Below are 24,339 nucleotides of genomic sequence, written 5' to 3'. Positions count from 1 at the left end.
CACCGATCTACCAATCACGGAGTCAGTAGTGTTGCGGCATTCGGGTTGCCAGCTCTTCGCTAGTTACCACAGCTTTAGATACATACATGTCGGAATCGGATAACAAAATGTCTCACGTTGCGAAACCAAAAAAACTCAATATGAATCCGAAATAAATAATTAACAGAATAAAACTCACTGTGTAGGACTCGTCGCATGCCATTGGAAGCTTCTTGTGGCAGCCTACGTTCCTACTGGATCCTGCAACATATCTGGCAACCTCGAGTCAAGGGTAAAGGGGGGGATACACCCTAATTTGAAAGTTATTGCAGTACCAGTTTTGGCCACCATCTTGCATACAGCTCCAAAGTTTAATCCTGTCAGTGATCAAAACATTTTTAATTAAATTATTCAACACAGTTTTTAGATACAATTTGACAATACTGGGAGTAATTCATATTAAATATATATAATATTTAAAAACTGATCTTACAGCAGTCACGATTACTTTGCAATTCTACTTTCTTAAATTCAAATCACATTTCTACACCCAATTCCAATGTGTAAATCAAGAACTAATTGGAATTTTAAGGGAATTATAAATTAATTTTAGAATGTTGCACAACCCTAAAACCCATTCTTTTTTTGTTTTCATGGGAAGCATCTCAATTGAATCCAATATTCTACAGAATGAATAAATTGATATTAAGTTGAAGAGCCTTCTTCGAGAGTCTTAGAAGAAAAGTCTCTCATTCTAAAAAAGACCAGTGACCGAAGAGCAAATGTGACAATCTTTTGAGCCATATTTTCCAAGTGAGAATAAACTGAGGCAATCATTATAGTTTTTTTCCCCCTTCATAAAACTAAAAAAATGTTCCGTACCACGTACTAGCAGACTCAAAGCGTAAAACAAACCATTCTCTCCGATTCCTGTCTGTGACTTTCAAAGGCGTAGTTACTTGTTATTTATTTTAGAGTGACTGTGTCCTGGACGTGACACCAAGCCAAAATACTGCATTTACTTTCTCTGTTAAAAATATCCACAAACGTTACATAAAAAGCTTATTCCAGAGCCCAGGCACGGTTTGTGACGCATGTTCCTACGCCCAAACGACAAGATCTGATGGTCACACTCACACATGCACGTGTTTAAACAGCTGTGATAATAAACATGCCACAAAAAAGGCAGGAAAGAATAAACTAGACTGTGCTCTCCCGTCGAGGTCTCTATTGTTCAACACATCATGGTTTACTTTTTATGCCATTCCCCACTTTGAAGGTAGGGAAGGGTTCGTGCCCCACCCTTACACTCTTATGTCTATGAAAGCAGAAATAATAATTATTTCCATAATAATTAGACAACACGTACTGTATTATTCATATCAAATACACATCGTGTAAGTAACTTTCAAGTTTACTCTATGCTTCTCCCAATTTACCGGCCACTTACTTTCATGTATTTCGGGAGAAGTGGGTAAATTGACGTTTGTTAAATCCAACAGATCCGATTCGCTCAACTAAGGTGTTAGACAGCAAAACACATCCACCTGCTCATATTTGACAATCAGAATATCAGATATTTCCTGCGATAGTCAACAAATTTGTGAAATAAAAGCAGATAATCAGTCATTCAGCGCTATTGTGGCTGCGTGTGACCTACAGTACTGTCTATGGGTGTGACAAGCAATGACGCGTCTCCATGGAAACCATAAAGGGAGAAAAACTTTTAAACTTACGTGTTAAAAGGTTAAGTAAGGCCAGAGGCTTACATTTAAATGTGTTGTCGTTTTGTTTTGAGTTTATGCTCAATAAATAAAGGAATTAATAGAGATGGGCACAAAATTACCACATTTTCTCCCGTTTGTGGCGCACCACCTGTCATGTTTCTATTCCCCACCAGTAGGGCGCCCCACACTTTGAGAAACGCTGGTTTAATGTGAAAGGAAGTGCTGTGTGACACTACTAATGGGGTCATATATGGAGTTTATAGGAAAGAAGAGGTTCAAAAGACCGCCAGTCTGGTTGTCTCTTTCAATCTATTTTTTTTACGTCACAGATTTCTGCTGCTGTGACCGTCAAGTGTGTCACTTCATAGCTCAAGGGTAAGTAGTAGTAGGGGAGACTTTGACCTTCACAAATTCTAATTAACTTTGGTGAGCAATGAGCAGTGGTGGAATGTAACGAACGTTTGGTTGCCATAGATACATCAACTAAATGCGTTTCGCACGCAGTGTGTTTATCGTGCAATTTATACGCAAAAATGTGTTTTTACGTGCATAGGAAACACACTATGCACATTATGGCAAGCCAAGACGTTCAGAATTACACCATAAATGAATCGCATTTACTGCCAAACATAGTTATTAATATATAGTAAGGATAAGCATGGTTTATATTGCCTAATTGAAAGCTTGTTTCAGAAATGGTGACAACAATTTTTTTTCCATCATTATTGAACATCATTATAGGAGTATTAGGTTGAATGAGTTAGACTTAAATGTTTTATTAATCATTAGAAAATAGTCACTAAGAGAATCAATTGTTATGCAAGTACTTTTACTTTTAATACCTAAAGTACATTTAAAATCAGGTCCTTTTTACTTTTTACTTAAGTATGGTTGTCATTGTGTTACTTCTACTTTTACTAAAGTAAATATTTATCTGGTTATTTGTACTTTTACTTAAGTACTGAGATTCAGTACTTCCTCCACCACTGGCACTGAGGTTAATTGTCATCACACATGTTAGACACAAAACAGAATTGACAGAATTGAATAAGAAGCATTAAGGATTTAAGTCAGTACCATCTCAGAGTTGTTGTCTTGATCTCGTGGTCTTGGCATCTTGATCCAAGTCTTGGCTTATAGTTCTCAGTCTACATCTCTACAACTCCTGATATCTATCGCTTCATTTACACCTGGACACCTGCGGTAACATCTAGAGAAATTCAATTAAAAGTTGTGAGACAGATTAGCATTTACACCTGGGGCCAGATTTCATCGCAAATGACGGAAAGTTCCTTCACTGGCAGGGAAAGTGTTAATAAATTAATATGTCGTTGCAAGTATCATTATAAGGCATCCATTTTTTACTGTACCTACATACTGCAATTTCATCATGACAATTCAAGCAGAAAGCTTGTCAACATTTAAGTTGACTGGTATTAAACTAAATGCATGTCACTCCACGATATCATATTTAAAGGCGCAACTGGTAAACAGATTACTGATTTGATCATGTTTTTCAGTGTGCAACATGAAATTGTTAGAATTGGATACAATCATTTTCTTTATTTACTCTAGTTCATAAATCATGGAGTCTTGGTCTGGGATGTGAAGTCTGGTATTGATCTGTTTCGGGGTCTTGCAGTCAAAAGCACAACAAACAAGCATAAATCAGTCATTGCTGGCAATAAAATGTATTTTCTACAAGCTAGAAAAGAAAATAGAAGCACAGATATAAGGCCATGATTAGGACAAAACAGGGATGAATTTCATATTTTCTTCACGCATATCATGTAAAATAAATTAGAGACAGTCATGTTTTTTCAACATTGACGCTCACACTCATGAGCGAGTTTGAAAGCGCGTGTATGTGCGAGCATCGCTGATTATAGTAAGCTCTCTGATTTGTCCAGCAGAAGAGGGCGGTTGACCTTGAAAGCAATGGAGAGAATTGACAGGAGGGAACACTGTTAACAAGGACTGGCGATATATCAAACAGCCAATTTGGATCTCTTAATCCACTGTGGGTCAATTCTGGCCAGGTGGACATAGATCACAAGGGTTCAGGACATATGTTACACAGCTAATGTTTGTCTGTTCAAGTCTCCATCCAGCCCAGCATTGTATGTACACAGAATGAGAAATAAGAAGCAAATGAGCCACACAGCACACTGAACCATGCACATCAATGCTTGATTAGGGAGTCAACATTGCTTATTGTACAACTGAATGCAATGCATTGGGATAATTGCAAATACATCCACAAACAGATTGCATACACGCTGATCCAATCTGTATTTCCACACACGAGCTACATGTGCAATAATTAAACACCAATGTTACATTAGCAGATTCTGATGTATGAAGTCGTATTTGTATTTCAGATCACACTTTATTATTTGGAGTAGGGCAGTTACATTAATGGCCCGACAGATCTTCTGAAATTTATTTTTGCAATACTCTTAAATTGCACCAGTGCTCTAGCAGGCAGTAATGTCATTGCTAATGGCTCTCACAGTGGAGAGGTGGCATTAACTCTGTTTACTCATTGCACACTTCATCTTATGCTTTAGAAAGTCACTTGTGCTTTCTTGGAAAAGTCCAGCTTACAATCTGGTAAAATCATGTAAAACCTCAGTTTAATTAGGAAGAAAGTATTATTACACCTTTATGTTTGATTTATATTTATATATATGAAGAGTTCAGATGCAAAAGCCTCTAAGTGCCATTTGAAATTTTCTTCTAGAATGATAATTTTTTTATCAAGCTTGTATATTTAAGTTCAGTAATTTCACTTAAATTACAATTAATAGGTAATCTTCATTGCAATTTAAGTGGAATTACTGAACTCAAATATACAAGCTTGATAAAAATAATCATTCTAGAAGAAAATTTCAAATGGCACTAAGAGGCTTTGCATCTGAACTCTTCATATATATATATATATATGCTATATTGCTGAAGAATAGTGCTTTTTAAATTGTCTGCTATGGGTTATTTTCTTGTCAACCAATCTTGATATTTTTATTAAAATTTCTCAGACATATAGGATTAAAAATAGGGATGCACGATATATCGGCCAGCATATCGGTATCGGCCGATATATGTTCATTTTTAATGTTATCGTTATCGGCCTGGTAAGAAAATGTGGCCGATATGTTAAAGCCGATAAATAATGTATTATTCCCTTCAGCTGAGACACTTGTTGAGCACTGTTTATGTTTTTGAATTTCTTGAAATATGACTGAAATCTCTCAAAAAATGAAAATACGGTTCGGTACAACATGTGCAACGCAAATCTGTCATATCGGCTATACAACACTATAATGAGAACATCATTATAATTGTGCGCTTGGGACATGGATTTAATTGTGAGACTTTTGTATTTGTAATCAGGCTCTCAAAATCAGATAAAAATTTGGATTTAAGTTTATCGGCCGATATATCGGTTATCGGCTTTCAAATATAAAGAATTATCGGTTATCGGTATCGGCAAAAATTTTCATATCGGTGCATCCCTAAAAAAGGCAGGATTATAGACAGTAGGATTATAGAGCTGTAAAGAGTAGATCGTACAGTCCAGATTGTTTTGGTTCGGAAGAATTTGTTTGAGTGCATATTGAGATTTCTAACTTTTGATCGCAGATTTTGGCAGATCTGAAACTTGAGAAGCCAACCAGAAATATATGAGAAGCCAACACAAATTCAATTTGACAGTAATTTGCTTCTGTTCAAAACTTTAATGGTAACATTTCATTTTAAAGTGTCATTGTTACATGTTGCACATAAACAACTATAAATTATTTATAATTACATGCAAGTAACCCTAAACCAAACCTAATCCAAACCCTATAGTAAGTACAGTACATGTAGTTAATTTATATTACTCAGAACTTAATGTATAGTTACACACAGACACATTAAAATAAAAGTGTAACCAAAAAATCTCTATTATAATTCATCAAAATAACTAGTTCTGCCTCTGGAACAACTTTCCTTGACCTAGGGCATACAGGCTATCAGAAAATATTAACCACTAGCCAAACAGCAATTGAGGCATTTAAGTAATGCAGCCTTTCTAAAATAATGCCAATAGTTAAAGCAGCAATTTCATGGAAGTTGACTTTAATAACAAAACTGGATGGCAAAAACAGTTAGCATTGAGATTCTTTCAAAGGTGAACTTTACCTCCACACACTGGTTAAAATCCTCTTTAAAGTCCTTCACAATCCACAGCAAACTCATTCAGCTCTGGCTGCTTTTTTAATATGGAAGGGCCACTTTTTACAATCCAATAAATTCCTGTTTGATAAAAATGTGTTATTTAAAAAGGCATTATTTACATTTAATTGTTTTCCTCAAAAATACACCACATTACAGTAGTAATATCAGCTGTGAAAGCAGTTTCATGATGACTAAGCAAAAGTTTCCATTTATTCTCCATTTAATCTTTAGAGAATGAATCCAGATATTAAATTGCACCATTATGCTTTTTCGGCTATTACATTTCCTGTAGTGTGTAATATAGTTGTTTTAAGTCTAAAAAGTTTCAAAGATCAAAGTGCATGACTAATGGAGTTATTGTGTCCCAAAAGAAAGAACTGACTCTGAACTGCCTAAAACGAGTCATCAGTAAATCCAGGCTTACTTCCTACGAGAAACTATGCTTGTAACAAATTTGCATAATGCAATGCATAATACTTGAATGAGTTTGGATTGTGTTGTCGACACGTCAATGCTGCTATGCGAAAGCAAATCCACTTCGCATTAACTTCCAAAAGATCAGGACTCGCGCTCGAATTGATCCGATAAAAGCGCACCAGTGCTAATGTTGGAATCACATTGCATTGACTGCTGAGGAAGATCAGGAGGTGATATTCAGATACGGTAATCAACGTTTATCCAATCACAACAGACTGGGCCATATGACCAATCAGAGTAGATTAGACTCTCAGAAAGGCAGGGTTTAGAGAGACCAAATCCTTGATCGAAACACATTTGCGTGAATCCACACGTGCCAACACTTATAACTCATATTGACTAAACGCAGTCACTGGCAGCAGCATTGTCTGATGTTAAATATTATTAAACACACAAAAGGCCCATGGCCCCTTGAATAGACACGGAAATTGATGCTCTTAAACTTCTATATAGTGCCCTCATTGTGTCAACACAGCAGTGAGTACTTTCCCCTGCGTTATGCTGGATGAGGCTTGTCTCTGTGTAGTTCTAAAACCTGCGCTCAGCAGATAGTCTGAACAATTCTAGGATCCATTTAAGTCCCCATATGGCTGGGAGCTGCAGCGCTCCAGTGAGTTTACGTCAGAACTGTTTTTTTCCCCTCTTCTTTTAGGTAATGTGTAACCTCTGCAATATCTGTGACTAGGTATGATTTGTATTTCTGTCCTTGTTGTAAAGACAAGCCAGATGGCCAGCCTGCTGAGAGGGTACAATCTGTGAGACAAGTAATGCGTCACCACAGCGAGGCCTCTGGTGGTGGTCCTGTAGACGAACTTTACATTTTTATAAACCAGCTTTGTCAATATATACATACATTTTTTCTGATATATATCTAGAACAGAGATTCTTGACAACTGGTCTTGCTTTAGATTTACATTGGGCTTCAAGTAGTCTCAGCCCATGAACCGCTGGCTGAACGTCTAATGCATATGGCACACTTAAAGTCGGCATGAAATCAAATTTGACAAATCTTCTTTTTCTATGTAATATTGTAGTGTTTATTATAAATGATTTATCCGTGCATTTTTTAAATTCATGTACCCTTGAAATCTTTAATCAAATACATTACCCTTCCCTCCCCCTTCGAAACGACCTCTCTCTCTTTTGGTCACGTGGAATGGCAAAAGGGTGCGGCCAGGTCCGATGAAGGTGCGGCTATCGGTGCACCACCTCTCAGAGAATCGCATTCAAATTGTTTGTAACGCCCAACCTCCAACGATCCAATCAATTCCCGAAGGATGAAATCAAGCCTTGCCCTACATTTTTTCTAATTTCAGAAGCCGTTTCACTTGGATATACGTCACAACAAGGAAAAAATGACAATCTCAACTTCCGTTTCACGCCGACTTTAACTGGAAACAATTCAGGTTTTCTGGTTTTCAGTCACCTGATTGGTTAAATTCTATAGGATGTCCGGGAGACGTGTGTATCGTGTTCTTTAACTGTCCGTATGGAAACAAAGATGCCATGATGGCAAACCCCCTAATGGAAAAAGAACGTAGTTGTGTTTACAACTACGACAGTGAGCGGTCATCAGGATAAATTAAATGCTGGATTTTAAGTATGTAAAGTTCGCTCTTTATAATACATCCAAGAGTTTTACACACCGGGACGGAATTACATTTTGACGTGGAACAAAACGAACTGTATTTCAGTCAGTCAGTCAGACGGCCTCTGGGCAGTCCTTGACCAATGAAAGCTGCTATGGACACAAGACCTGCTGTCAGTCTGAAGGTCTGGATAGGCTTCAAGTGGCAATCCAAAACTGTTCCAAAATGAAACATGACTTAAAATCAAACACCAAAAAGTGTTAATAATAATCACAGATACACAATGATATGAAAATGATTCATATACATTACTATTCAAACTTTTGAGTTTGCAAGATTTTTTATGTGTTTAAAAAAAGAAGTCTTATTGCTCACCAAGGCTGCATTTATTTAATCAAAATACAGTAAAATCAGTAATATTATTAATTGTTTGTCTTTTGTGTGAATCATTAATGAATCTTTAATGAATCAGCAACTGTGCTGAATTTTTGAATAAAAAAAAAAAGTTTTGAATGAGAGTGTATATTCTATCCAAATATACCAGAATGATGACTGGGATTTTTCTAAGTAGGATCTGTCCCTAGATCCACACTCTTATTGTCCAATTTGTTTGTAAGGTTGGGTTTAGGGTTGATTAAGTGTTATATCTGAAGTCAGAATATGAACAACATTTTCTCTTATGTTATTTTGACAAGAATGCTGATATAAGAGCAACTAAACATGTTGATCCAAGAACACATCCTACACGGCACCATCGCACTCTCTTGTTGTTTGTTGATAATTGTTCTAAACTATTTAGAATGACATTAGAGCACCACCTCGTGGAAATGGCTGTACTGGTTTTCATAATTTGATATACATGTAGATGCCTGCCTGCTATTGATTTCATCAAATATCATTTCAATTAGCCTAATATAGAGTAATCAAATCCTTCCTCCAAACATAGGGAGATGACAATAGATTTCACAGTTTGTATTTAATCAAATATGCCTTGGAGAGACTATGGATTAAAACCCACTCTTGCACAGTGTTTGTCTATTAAACCGCATGAAACTGTATCACACCCTGTGGGTCTGCATGAAAGAGCAGGACTGCATTACAAACCTTGCAGGTCATTTAAAGATTAATGCTGAATGCCACAATTTAACTGATGTTGGCTTTCCGTGTAGACATCAAAACTGGTGTAAACAAGCAGACATTAATTTTTAACAAAGCCAACAAGAAACAAGTGACGAGGAAACTGTTTAACCATAGAACTTCCAAAACAATGGACATCTGAATGGCTGGAAAGCACCCTGGAGTTTTCTTGAATTTAAAACTAAATAAAAAATTAAACGCATCAAATTAAGACCACTTAAATAATAAATAGAACTTTTGTTATAGGATCTTAAATTTGATCTCAATTCTTGACCTGCAGCCGTGTGTCCACCAAAGCGTTTTTCCACGTGCCTGGCGTATGTTTTCAATTGTTTTCAATGGGAGCGAGGTTCTGAGCGTTTTTTTTCATGCTGAAGCGCTGAACGCTCGGCATTTTTTACAAGTTGTCGAGAGTTGAAAAATTGGATGGCTGGGTAAAAAGTGACAGTGATGAGCGCTGTGTTTTATTCCAAGTTGAACATTTTTCAACTCCTGGCGCTGGGCACTCGGCGCTTCAGCGTGAAAAAAAACGCTCAGTGCCTCGTTACGCTCATGGCGTTTAAAAAATGCGGTGCTCCCATTGAAAACAAATGCCAGGCGCGTGAAAAAATGCTTTGGTGGACACACGGCCTTATGGCATAACGCTAGACTTTGAGCATGTTGAGCAGACTTCGGACACTGCAACGTTCATGGTATGACGTCACAGTCTGGAGCGTCTTTCTCTTTTTTTAAATAAATATGATTTCAACATATAACTAATAGTAATACACTTAAAATCTAAAATAATATACAATCTACTCGACTTTACTGCAAAAATATTTAGTTCTTTTGATTCAGCCAAGAGGTCACGGCAGCCTTTCACATGAGGTATACCTTTCCTGTATGACGCATTTACATGCGTTTTAAAGGAAGTCAATGGAACGAAAAGTACAGTGTGACCACCACTTAAAGGGGTGATGAACTGAGAAATCAAAATTTTCTTGAGCTTTTGACATCTAAGAGGTCATCATATTATAAGAATATCCTGTAAGTTTTAGAACGTACAAAATAAAAGCTTTTATTGACACCAGGCCCAGCAAACGACTCGTTTTTCAAAGTGGGGAACAATGACGTCAAAGAGAATAAAACAGAACAGAAGAAGAAGAAGATCAACGCCTACTTCAACATGGCCGGTTTAGCCCCGCCCACCGATTCGCGCATTACACGCATAGCTAAATAACATAGACCAACCTCGTGATGACAAACCGAATCGAGCTACCGAGCAATACAAAATATTGTGCAGTGCCTGGTTGTGGAAGATGACAGTCGAAGACAGTTCATTTTGATGTTTTTGAATGCAAAAACCAAGCGAACGTCATAAGTTGACCTCAGACAACACTTTAATAAAATTTAAAAAGCCAGTTCATGACCCCTTTAAGTCTAAGAAAAAAACTCAGACATGCATGATTCCAATTGTCCAGCTAATTAAGGAGTGTGCTACAGTATTACAATTTATACCTGGTAGAAAATAAAACAGGTGTTAAAATCCTATAGAATGATTGACCGAGAGAATATAGACATATTAAACCTCCCTCAGAACACATTAGAAACCACTTAGCAATACCCTGGCCACCTTCCACAACACTCTATTGTAGCATTACATTTTGCATAGGTAAGCAACAGACACATTTTCTTTAAAAAAAAAGTAAAATTATAGCTAAAAGATGCTGCTGTTGAGGAAAGATGCTATTCAGGCTGCATCTGCCCCACCCCTCCTCCTAAACTTGATCCTAACCTCAAGTTTCCTCTGCATCTGCAACATACTTATTCATGTATTCAGGCATTCTAATACACCCCTGCCTTGGCACGGCAATTACCAGTCCATCTTTTCCACCCCGCTCTCCACTGCGAGCCACAAATCGTTCCTCAGTTAGGGGATAAGTATTCACCCCAGGGTCTGGGCATTTAAAAATACTCCGGAGAACTCTTTTAACCACTGTACTGCTCCACTCAAATGGGACCGATTCTGTAAAGTGGCCACAAACCATGACTAATTCCAAAATATTGGAAATTTGTAATTCCTGAATGAATTTCTTCATGACTGGCATTTAAGTTTAAGCCAATGACTAAAGGATCAGGTTTAAATAGGGTGACACACACAGTTTTGATACCATTCTGAGCTGCTGTGACCCAAGACAAGCATGTATTGAGAACTCTATTAGGTGGTATTTAGCGGCATATTGATGTTCGTCACAACGAAAGAGCTTTTTTTAATGCACTCTCATTAAGCGACATCTCTCGAGCAGCTTTTATACAAAACATCACATTGTAAAAAAAATGGTGTTCGTACAATTAAAAAAAAATTAAGTCGATAATATGCATGACTTTTATGAGCTGAATTAATGAAAGTAAACGTATTGAGTGATTTTAATATGTCAGAATGCCATGACTTACAATCTGCCATCATTGTAACAATTACCCAATTAGATTACATAACTCAAATTGTTCTCTTCATTTACATGGTTAACAATTATTCAATATGTTCATCATATCTTATTGTATGATGTACACGCCATGGGCATGTATTTCTACGAAATTTATTTCTATGATTACAAAGCTGAATTATCAGCATCATTACTCCAGTCTTCAGTATCACATGATCCTTCAGAAATCATTATAAAATGCTGATTTTGTCAATTATTAATAATGATTCTTATTTTTAGAAATGTTGAAAACCATTTTTGCGGCTTGATATTTTTGTTGATACATTTTCTAAAGAACAGCATTCAATTTTTAATTTGAAACCAAAAATGTATGTATCTATCTATCTATCTATCTATCTATCTATCTATCTATCTATCTATCTATCTATCTATCTATCTATCTATCTATCTATCTATCTATCTATCTATCTATCTATCTATCTATCTATTGTATCTATCTATTGTATCTATCTATTGTATCTATCTACTGTATCTATCTATCTATTGTATCTATCTACTCTATCTATCTATCTATCTATCTATCTATCTATCTATCTATCTATCTATCTATCTATCTATCTATCTATCTATCTATCTATCTATCTATCTATCTATCTATCTATCTATCTATCTATCTATCTATCTATCTATCTATCTATCTATCTATCTATCTATCTATCTATCTATCTATCTATCTATCTATCTATCTATCTATCTATCTATCTATCTATCTATCTATTAGAATATTTAAGTAGCTTTTTTAAACGTGCCCTAGAAAGACTTACTGGTGTGCATCTTAAGACAAAACAATGGCGCTGAGATATTTTAAGATATGTCAGTGCAAGTTACTTTCAGTTAAAGATTCAGCTCAAACATTTTATTCTGGGACTAGGCTCAAGCCTTCTCTGTGAAACCGGGGTTAGTGCATCATGGTTTCCACAAAGAAAAAAAAATCTTAAACACTAAACAGGATTTTTCAGAGTATTGATGATGAAAATTCAGCTTTGCCATGACAGGAATAACTTCAATTTTAAATGATATTAAAACAGAAACAGTTACCAGTACTGTATATGAAGGTAGCTGAGGCTTTGACAGAATATACAGAATATTCCGGAGAGATGAGAATGTCACAAAAGTGGCGTATAGATGGTGCAGTACTGCATAAAAGTTTCTACAGCAACGTTTCCCTTATGAGACTGCCCTGGCATTTGAGTCGTGTGACTTTTAAGGAGAGCAAATGTTCTGTAGGTTTCAGAGAGAAAGGAAATGGATGCATCTGTGGATTTTCATTAAGTACCACACAAGTGCAGGTTTTTGCAGGTACTCAAATCAAACGCCTCCCATATGATTACTGATTGATTGCCATGTCAGTCTCAAGGTTCCCTGCTGAAGCTTTTTACATTAGGAGTCTCATTTCTGTTCATCTGAATCCCAAAAAGGCAGTTTTGCATTTTTAAAGATTGATGCAAAAAAAAAAAATTATATTATATTCTTGTTTTAAAGTGGAAAAAAAAAGCTACACATTTTTTCCCTTTCGTAATGTAATAATTCATGCATCAGAGGGTTAAATTAATGGAATCCATCCATTTAGACCTGATACATATGACTAGTAAGGAGGCAAATGCTACATGATTTGATTTCCAGCTAAAACCCTTAAAATCACATCCTACACACATTATCTCAGAATATGTGCACCAAGCAATATCCAAGGCTCACGTGACCCATATTTTGTATTCCTTCTATTTTCCGCATGACGAGGCCTGGAAAATTGACTCAGCGATGTTTCCATGCAAAGTGGGTTTACTTTTACATTAACATAAATAGGAATGTCTCGGGTCATCAAAGCGGGACGCAGGTGTAGCCACATTGTTAACATTGCAGCGATTGTCAACCCTCAGCAAAGACACAGAAGCATCTCAGATGCAAATGAACAGCACTCTGCCATTCACCGCACCGCTCGCTTCCCTGTCACACGCATGCAAACACACCGTGTGATTTGCGACGACGTTTATGCTAATATGAGCTTATTGTGCAGCAGTCGGCCTGCGTTTGTTGAGCATGTGATGTATCACGGCGTCAAAACTGTTGGGAACCACTGTCAAAACATGTAACGTGACCCTGAGGCACTCAAAATGATCACAGAAGCAAGAATTTCCACCAAAATACAGTAGTTAATAAAGTAAGTTATAGTATTTACCTGGAAAAATATGAGTTGAACCAATAGAAAAGTTTATAAGTTATTGTGTCGCACTAGTCTCATGATGTTGTTCTAACAAGCTATATATTTATATATATATTTCAAATCATTATTCAGTGCCCAAGCATTTTTTTGGTGATTATCCCTGTATAACATATAGTCAGTTGATCATTATTGCAAAATCACTTACAAGACAGTTGTGGCAGTAAATTAAGTAACTAGTATTTTGGTGGAAATAATATAATAAGTAATGAATGCATCATAAATTAATCTAATCCATTTCTTTAGACCTGAACTTGATGCATATTTTTAAACCAGAGTGCAACTTTTGAGTTCCGGAAACAATAATAACTCTAATCGGGAAATTGATTTTTAATGATAATTTATAAACAGCCTCACTGTGAGCTATGAGGTTGTTAATCGATTGCATTTGCGTCCATTGAAGCCGGTAGCCTGCGTAGTTTCAACTACGTTTTAAAACATCTGACAAGTTTAACATGTTTTACATCAGAATTCAATTCATGGTTAAATAAGTACATTACCCATGATGCTGTAAAGAAAATTCCACCAATCAGAGCATAAAAATAAGCGAAACACACCAAAAGATACTTTAGCTCCGCCCACTACCATGAAGCACCACAAATTATGGAATCGATTTCGCTCCTTTCGCTCTCAACATACTAAAATATTTAAATATACTGGTATTTTGCTATAAATTTTAAAAAAAAATGTTTTTAAATATAATCAACACTAAAGTTGTTAAGTACACAGTCTTGAACCTTTGTAAGTTTGTAATGTTATGATTTACTTCATAGCTGGTTGGCTTGATTCATGGCTTGATTCAAGCGTTATTCATATAACGCTTAAATACTTTTTGTAAATCCCTATGGGAAAAAGGAATGGAAAAAATACTTCCAGGACCAGCAAAGGAAGCTGAAAAGTAGATGTATATTGCACTCAATATACTTTGTCATAAATTTACTATCAACATTTCTAACTGCAGACATTTTGCATTTGCTTGTTTCAAAACCACAGATGATTTATTTGTGTCTGGAATCTTATGACAGTATACCATATAATAAATCAGAAGTAAAGATATCATTTGAACAGATAACGCCTAAAGAAATGAATTAATCTTCTCAAGACTCCTAATCTCCACCATTCCCAATTTACCTGGGTCTCTTTTCACCTTCTCATAAAAGAAAATAAAGCAGTTCACCCTGGGGACAAAGGACTACACTCGCAACCAAACAAAATGAAGAGCGCAGAGCAATAATCATTTGCATTTCCAACATCTGCTTTCTTGACTGAGACCAATAATTTGTTATTTTGGTGCCTGGAGCACCGTCTTGATATTCAGGTCCCCTATCGAGGTGTTTTGTCACAAGAGTGCATTTTTATGACACCGGAAAAAAAAAAAACCCCTCCTGTTGGGTGATTTATTTAATCTACTTTCTTTCTTTGTACATTTATTTATTTATTTCATTAGAGGTTGGGGGCTGGCTGGGTAATTGACCCTACACATTTCAGATTACATTAGACACTGCTCTAGCTGGCCGGTCAAACTGAAAGCCATGTAAAATTCAATGTGCATGATACATGGGGCGACTTTCTAGCCTCAGGATTTGTAAAGTACAAAAAAAAAAAAAAATCTCTAGCTACAGCAACAACAACAACAACAGATCCTTCCTAGTTGTAAAGAGCCATCAGGACTAAGTCCCTGGGGCGGATTTGTAACAGGGCTTTTTTTTTTTTTTCCAGGAAGGTCAAATGCTCCGAGAGCTCTAATAGTAATGCCACTTTGAGTGGGGTCGCAGGGGCACAAGTCTACTGCAGGTTGGTGGAAGGTAGAGTGAGCAAGTTCTCACTTTCATGCTCCTTCACTTCATTTTCCATTTTGCTAATGCTGCCATATATCTCCCCGTAGGGAAGGAGGTGGTTTAAACCCCTGGGAAGAAAGCAATGATCTAATATACTGTGCCGTTTTTTAGAAAGACAAGATCTTATGTTAGAGAAGTGGTTCTCAGCTGTTGGGTTGCGACCCAAAAAGGTCTCTCAGGTCTGATCTGATTGCAGCAGCAAAAAAACAATATATGTATTTATATAATAAATACAATAAGCAAAATAAATGGGCTTTTTTGAGAGAGAGAGAAGACAACTATTTAATTAACTCTAGCATATTTTGGTGTAAAAAAAATATATGAACCAGACTACAAGAAAGGCACTGCAAGAATAAACATGGTTTGTGATCAAAATTAAAGAGAAATTTAAAGGGGACCTATTATGCCTATAATAAGTCTCAGGTGTCCCCAGAATGTGTCTGAAGTTTCAGCTCAAAATGCTCCACAGACATTTGATTATACATTTGATTATATATATATATATATATATATATATATATATATATATATAGATAAAGAAACTTACCCATATTTAAGTGTTAATAAAAACGAATGCAGTAAGCTAGATTCTTTTTTTTTCTTTTCATATAATGCATGTTCAGATATTCATACAACAAAATAATATTCTGTGGGCAGAAAATCAAAGGATGAGTACAGGTAAAGGTATATTTAAAGTACAAAAATAATACCAAAACAGGAACATAGTTGTATACTTGGAGTGCAAAAATAATATATAAATAGTAAACTGTAAGTTTGATGTTAAGTTTCCTCGAAGAAAACCACTAAAATAGTAGTTTACTAAGAGAATACTTCAAAGTGGACTTTCATAAACTAAAAAAGTGCTACAAGTATTTAACTAAAAAACTACCAGAATACATATGTTCAAGTGTAGTACAGTTACAGTACAAAAAAAAAAAAAAAACGTAGTTGTAAATGTTGCATTGACACTTATAGTATACTTTTATACACTAAAAAGTGGGCCAATTTAGTCCCAAGTAGCATGAACACTTACAAGTAGTTACTAGTACATTAATATTAGTATACTTTAGTATACTAGTATACTATATTTATACTTTAGTATATAGTATACTAGTATACTATATTAGTATACTAGTATACTATACTCAAAGTATAAATATACTCAAACTTAAGTATACTTAAAAAACTTATTTTTTTTAAGGTTTGGCAAAGCACTTCTAGCACTACTACAGAAAAGTATTCCAGTAGCTCTACTTAACCAACCAATCCAGTCACCAACAAAATAATCAGTATGCAGGCAGAATACTGGTGAAATTGGCAAAGAAGCAAAAGATATAAAATATTTAAAAAACAATCCATTCAAACAATGGCCTGACATGAGAATTGTCTCGATTTCGAACAGGGCTAAGGTGCTCCGAGCCAAGAGAGACCTGACATTACCTGACATAATTTCAGTTTATTCTGTTTGACACATCTATGCCATGGAAACATAATCTTTCATACAGGTCTTACCAATTAAAAGGGGGCCAGCGATAATGGATGAATGAATGCATTCAGAGGACTAGAAAGGAAAGCTTACCTGGTGGTAAACAACATGTAAAATGCAGGGTACGGCAATGGGTCCATCTTTGATTAGTACAGTGCCTACGTGCAGCCTGAAAAGGAAGAGAGAGGTTAGTCTTCAAGTAAAGCCACCTTCTTTTCTTCTTTCTGCTTTAAAAGCTATTCCATGTTATCAGATTTTGGCCAGCTGTGTAAGGCACGACATTTCTCCCAGATTACAGCATCTTTTATTTAAATGTCAGGGTCCTCCGAGGCTCTCTGGTGGTGTACGGTCTACCACAGATGTTCAAAGCTGTTCTGAGGTCAGTAGTGGATGTGTGGGGAGACAAGGGACTGAGACTCAATCTATACCTGCAGCTAGAAAGGTCACGGGGGGAAACTCATTCGAAAACCACAGTATTTAATATCTCACAAGAAACTTACAAAAAGTACTGTGCAGGTACAATGTACTTTGATTTAAACTATGGTACTGAATTATTACCACATTCAAGTCAACTACTGGACTTAACTAAGTTTACCAGGTACAATTTTAATATTTTTAATTATTTTTACTTTAATTGAGCAATTATGCATTAAAGGGGAACTATGCCGTTTTTTTTTTAGCTTAATTTAACTTACCTGAACAGCTTCCGAGTCATTAACGCCTGTGAGCGGTAAAAACAGCCTGATATCAGGGGTGCTTCTCAATTCTTATTTGTGCATCCTCACGTCTCAGCTCCGCCCCCTGTAGGATGCGAGGGAAGGCTGCAAGGAAAGAAAATGAGGACGGAGGTATCAAATGAACGTTTTGTTTGGTGAAGTTTGGTCATTTAAGAAATTAGTAATATATAATAATAAAGCAAGATACCCTGTTGAAATGTGAGATATGTGGTTTATGTAAACTGCAAAGGTAAGGTATAAATTAAAATTATTGTGACCGATGTGAAGGGGGAGGAGAATTTATACATGCGTCATGTTTAGTCGATAAAACACTTCCGCATAGGATACACCTGTGCATCCTCGCTCAAAGCTCCTCACTGCAATTATAGAATTGAGATGTCCTTCAAGATGGCTGAACTCGATCAGTTTCCGGGTCATAGGATGGAGGATGGAGATGAGGAGGGATATAGAAGCACCCCAGGTCTCGCGATGTAATGAATTGCTTTACGGCACTGCACACATACACACCCCCATCCAGGATCCGGCTAGCTATGAGAACAAGGTAGGGATGGAGCTTTTCACACTATCGTCATGGCTAAACCGGCAAAAAAGAAGAAGAATATAATTCATTTATATTTATATAATTATCGCTAAGCTAGGGATAGGCTAAGCTAAAAAACAACAACAAATAAGCGGGAATTAATTTTTTGTTGTTACGAATGTTACGAATTACGTTTGATAACACAATACAAATAATTAATTTTTTGTTGTCACGAATGTTACGAATTACGTTTGATAACACAATACAAATAATTCATTTTTTGTTGTCACGAATGTTACGAATTACGTTTGATAACACAATACAAATAATTCATTTTTTGTTGTCACGAATGTTACGAATTACGTTTGATAACACAATACAAATATACACTCTCTCAACATTCATATGCTATCCTTCTGTGTATACATACCTCAGTGGACATGGATCCGTGCGTTCGCCGGCTTCTTTGAAAACAAATGCACATGAGGGAGAAGATGGGAGGGGGGAGAGTCGACAAAGAGTTTTTACGACAGGGTTGTCAAATATCTATTCCGAAGCAGTAGGGGGAGCTCTATAGAGAAACCTGCAGGCAAAAAGCAAGAATACAGCAAAGAAATTACCGAAACTGGATAGCGCCGCTTTAAATGGATCAAAAGTGACACTGGAGGCATTCCTAATATTACAAAAGACTTCTATTTGAAACGTCTCGGGTTATGACTATAACCCTTGTTCCCTGAGAAGGGAACGAGACACTGCGTCGAGAATCGACACTTTGGGGACGCTCCCTAAGCGTGCGCCTCTGAAGTATGAATGAAACTAATCCAATCCTGATTGGTGTTGCGTCGTGACGTAACATGTGACGGCATACCCGGAAGTATAAAAGTGACGTTGTCACAACACACACTAGCCTCGCGATGAAGCAAGACGCTCTAAGGCCTAAAGGGGGCGTGGCAGAACGACGCAGTGTCTCGTTCCCTTCTCAGGGAACAAGGGTTATAGTCATAACCCGAGACGTTCCCTTTCGAGGGAACTCTACACTGCGTCGAGAATCGACACTTTGGGGAACGAGTGCCCACTAGGCCACGCACCGAATAGGCCTGTCCTGGAGTGAAACTGTTTAGGCACTCAGCAAGGACTGAGCACCTGTGCACCGGGTGTACTGGGAAGGTGGAGACTGTAAAATTTTATGAAAGTATGTGGGGTAGCCCAGCCGGCTGCCTCGCAGATCTCCTGAAGAGGTACTCCCGAAAGAAGGGCCCTAGAGGAAGCCATGCCTCTAGTTGACTGTGCCCACAAGGTAAAAGGTGAAGGCAAACCGCGCACCTTGTAAGCCTCAGTAATAGCCTGGACGATCCAGTTGCTAATAGTTTGTTTGGTTGCCGGGAGCCCCCTCTTAGGTGACCCAGAACATACTAGTCCAATTGTTCCAACCTTCTCCAAGAAGAGGACCCCTCAAGGTACAAGCTCAAGCTCTGACTGGGCAGAGCAAGTGAAGCCTCTCCACTTCCGCCGACACATGAGGTGGAGGATGGAATGCCTGAGGGACTATAGAATGAGCCGTATTCGATGGAACTTTAGGCACGTAGCCCGGACTCGGGTGTAAAAAAGGCCTTCACTCTGCCAGGGGCAAACTCCAAGCAAGCTGGCATTACTGCCAGGGCTTGGAAATCTCCCACCCTCTTAAGTGAGGTAATTGCTAAGCGAAAAGCCATTTTCAGTGTTAAGTCCTTAGGCGAAGCCGACTCTAAAGGTTCGAAGGGGGCAGGGATAACCCCTCCAGAACTATTGCCAGGTCCTAGGCAGGAACCCTGGACCTGGCTGCCGGCCTCATCCTCCAAGTACCAAGGAGAAACCGAATGACCAACTGGTGCCTCCCCAGAGGCCCATCACTTAACGGTGCGTGGAAAACCGCAATGGCAGCCACGTACACCCTAAGCGTGGACGGGGAGAGACCCTTAGAGAAACGATCTTGGAGAAATCCCAGAACTGAAGCCACCGGGCAGTTTACTGGATTTAACCCAAGTTCTCTACACCAAGTGACAAACACATTCCACTTGAGGTCATATAATCTCCTGGTGGATGGAGCCCAAGAGCTAAGTATGGTTTTCTCAACAGGATGTCTGCCCCCTGATTCTGAACCCCCGGAATATACATTGCTCTGATAGAGAGTATTTTCCCTTGGGACCAAAAGATAATCTGATGCGTCAGTCTGCACAGAGGGCGCAATCTGATTCCCCCTTGTCGGTTCAGATAGGCTACCCCTGACCGTACTAGGACGTGGTGACCTTTGATGTCTGGGAGGAAGCTCCTCAAAGCCCTGAACACAGCCATCATCTCTAGGCAGTTTATATGCCAAGAAAGATGATGGTCCTGCCATAGACCCCTGGCAAACGGTCGTCCATGACCGCGCCCCAGCCAGTGAGGGAGGCGTCTGTCGAAACGGTTTCCCGGCGACATGACACTCCCAACACTGGCCCAAGGTTTCTTCCATATTCTCAGAGAACAAAGGCATCTGCGCGTTACTCTGATCATACGAAGCGGATTCCCTTGGGAGAAAACCCCTTGGTCTTTAACCACCACTGAAGGGGCCTCATGTGTAGCAGGCCCCAAAGGAATGATGTTGGATGTCACTGCCATGAGGCCCAGCATTCTTTGAAATTGCTTCACAGTGATGGCCTGGCCTAGCTTTACCCTGGATACCAAATTTCAAAATTGTAAATTTTCAAAATTGAAAATTTGACTCGTCAAATTCGTCAAAAAATTGTCAAAATTGACTCGATACGTGCGGGAGACATGCGTGCCTACATCGTAATCGAGTTCCATATGACTCCCAAAAATGTCGTACACTGGGATGGTTCTAGCACACTCCTCTTTGCATTGAGTCTCAACCCCAATTTCAGAATGTGGCCAAGGACGACATTTCGATGCCGAACTGCCATTTCCCGAGACTGAGCCAGAATGAGCCAGTCGTCGAGATAAATCAATATATGGATGTCTTGAAGTCTCAGTGGAGCAAGGGCTACATCCATAAATTTGGTGAATGTGCAGGGAGAGCGTGCTAGGCCGAACGGAAGAACCCGATATTGGTAAGCTTCGAAAGCGAACCTCAGGTATCTCCTGTGACATGGAAGGATGGAGTGAAAATAGGCGTCTTTTAGATCTATCGTGACAAATCAGTCCTCTGATCTGACTCACGATTACTGGAGTTCACCGTTCGAACCTGCACCTCCCTATTCAGAGATCGGTACAAAACCCCGAGATCTAGAATTGGCCTTAACCCCCAATCCTTCTTTGGAACTATAAAGTACCGGGTGTAAAACGCGGACCCCCTGTCTGAAGGAAGAACACGTTCTATGGCTTCCTTTAGCAGCAGAGTTTGAACTTCTTGTTCCATCACCTGAGCCTGCTCTGGGACCACTGTAGTCTGTACCACCCCAGAGAACTTGGGGGGCAGTGTGCAAACTGCAGTCTGTACCCTGATTCTATTATATGTAGGACCCATGCAGATATGTTGGGAAGATGATACCATGCCTCTACAAAATATACTAGGGGTACCAGCCTCTGGAGAGTGGCCTCTGTTTTTTTTTTTTTTTTTTTTTTTGTTTTGTCTTTCGAGAGCATCTTTCTCGACTTCCTGAAGCGGAATACCGGCAGGCTGTAGTCGATATGGATGTTTTGACCATAAACGATGCTTCGTTATAATATTTTCGCTGGAAACCGATGTGGCCCGAAGCGTCGCTGACGGCGGGCAACATACATCGTTTCCTGTTTAAAAATATTCAGGCCCCATATAGATATATTGGAAGGTGTAGCCATTCTGCAAAATCTACTAAGGGAACCAGCCCCTTGAGACCGACCTCGGGTGTCTTTCGAGTCCCTGAAGCGGATGACCGGCAGGAAAAAGTCGAGAAAAATTTTGTGACCACAGTCGGGGTGAACGCCACAGTGTGCGTTCGCTGGAAATCGATGTAGCCCGAAACGTTCAAAACGGCGGGACAACATATATATTTTATATATATATCTTATATATATTTATTTATTTACTATATATATATATATATATATATATATTATTTATTTATTCCTAAACCTGTCGACGATTGAAGTTACAGCGCCGGAGAACAGGCCAGTTTCCCTTATTGGAAAGGAGACTCGTAATTTTCACGAGAGAAAATTTGCCTCGACAAACGAGAGATCCGAGTCAAAGTTTCCGTATTGCAATGCAGACCTTAAATCTACGCGCTGCAGTCACAGAATCTTTATTGCAGAGTAGACTCGTAATCTACACGCTGCCTCGGCAAACGCAAGAATTTAGGACACTGGGTTTGGAAACACGGGACGAATGCGGTTCATCCCCCGATCTCATGATCTTTTAGTGGAGATCGGGGAAAAACGGCAAACTCCGGCGCTGAGGCTGTGACCCGTGCCGCATGAAACGCAATTTATTTAAACTTGCGTTTCCCTCCTCATTTTGTGGCCAGCTGAAGTTCAGACTGGCCACGGCACGAGTCACAACCTCACCAGTTCCTCATATGCTTGGCCGTGAACTGGCGCGCCTAACTCACGGTCATCCGTATCGATACTGAGCACGTCTACTTCCTTGGAAGCAGAGAGCCTGAGTATCGGGACCTGATCGTGGTCAGAAGAAGCCGCGGCGCGGACTTCTGCGCCACTCACAGGGGCTACGGGATCATCAGACGATGAATGAGAAAGTGCCTCAGCAGTCTCATTCTCGTCTGCAAGATCCCGCTGTGAACCCCACGATCTCAATCGCCGCGCCGCCTCAACGGACACGGGACCAGAAACGCAGGGAACGCAAGCCTGACCGTGCTCATCAAAGCACGCCAGCCGGGAGCGCAGCACTCTAATAGGAAGTGCTTTACAATCTGCACAAGTCATGCTGCGCTCCCAAACAATTTACACACAAAGCATGTGCGTCCCCACCTGTGACATAACGAGGGCAGAGATGCACACATCTTTTTAAATTGCTCGCTGGCCATTTCCAGTTCAAACTGAGTGACAAACAACACCAAATAAGACAGACAGTTTCAACATAAAGCGCTTGCTGAAGAGCGAAAGCTAGTGTGTGTTGTGACAACGTCACTTTTATACTTCCGGGTATGCCGTCACATGTTACGTCACGACGCAACACCAATCAGGATTGGATTAGTTTCATTCATACTTCAGAGGCGCACGCTTAGGGAGCGTCCCCAAAGTGTCGATTCTCGACGCAGTGTAGAGTTCCCTCGAAAGGGAACTAATACCGTTCGTCTGAACTTTCTATCCATCAAAGAATTCTTAAAAGCAAATGAGCATATTAGAATGATTTCTGAAGGATCATGTGACACTGAAGACTCCAAAAACATTATGCTCAATCTATTGCCTGCCCCTTAAAGTCACTTAATTCAAATGAAACTGTACAGGACCATTTTAAGCACTGTTTCCAAGCTCCAGTAAGATTCATCAATTAATGATATACACTCAGCATTGGATTCATCCACTGAGAACACTGATTTACTCCTTGGAGTTAACAATAAGCCACAAGACACCTGAGTCACTATGGTTATCACCATCATTGCTGTAATCCCTTCCTGTGATTTCGGCGTAACTCAAATAAAGGTGGAATAAAGGTTTGCACTTGCCTTTGGGTGAAGGGTGTCCAGAAACTTTGTCACATTAATTGATGGCTTCATTAGATCGCAATCAGAGCACTTCGGTTTGCCTCCGGGGCTCGGCTAACCCATTCCTATGCATTTGAGAATAAAGCTGGGAAAATAGGGTTTTACTGCAGTGGATATTGCACCTGTCACACCGCGAGAACCAAAAGAAAGCCTCTGTCTGCTACGAGCATAATGTAGATAAAGTAGAAGCAAGGTCGAGTTACATGGAGACTGATTGTGGTGCGATAGGATTGCGGCGAAAAAATT

The 24,339-nt window shown here is 38.8% G+C and overlaps 1 protein-coding gene across 2 annotated transcripts in view; it reads right to left on the bottom strand.

Annotated features, from left to right (window-relative positions):
• Positions 1-17,939, bottom strand: part of slc16a1a (solute carrier family 16 member 1a) — a 30,904-nt gene extending 12,965 nt beyond the window's left edge. The window contains exons 1-4 of one of the 2 annotated variants that reach the window (XM_089134414.1): positions 17,851-17,939; positions 17,249-17,324; positions 2,784-2,916; positions 179-356 (exon numbers count right to left, since the gene is read on the bottom strand). The gene's annotated coding sequence lies outside the window, so the exon portion shown is untranslated. The remainder of the gene's footprint in view (positions 1-178; positions 357-2,783; positions 2,917-17,248; positions 17,325-17,850) is intronic. The other variant, XM_039692132.2, reaches the window with a different exon arrangement.
• Between the last annotated feature and the right edge of the window lie 6,400 nt (positions 17,940-24,339).

Source organism: Pimephales promelas, chromosome 8, assembly GCF_988280905.1.
Source record: "Pimephales promelas chromosome 8, fPimPro1.hap1.1, whole genome shotgun sequence".
NCBI classification, from domain to species: domain Eukaryota; kingdom Metazoa; phylum Chordata; class Actinopteri; order Cypriniformes; family Leuciscidae; genus Pimephales; species Pimephales promelas.
The sequence above is the reverse complement of the archived record's forward strand: the minus strand, read 5'-3'. Positions and strand labels throughout refer to the sequence as shown.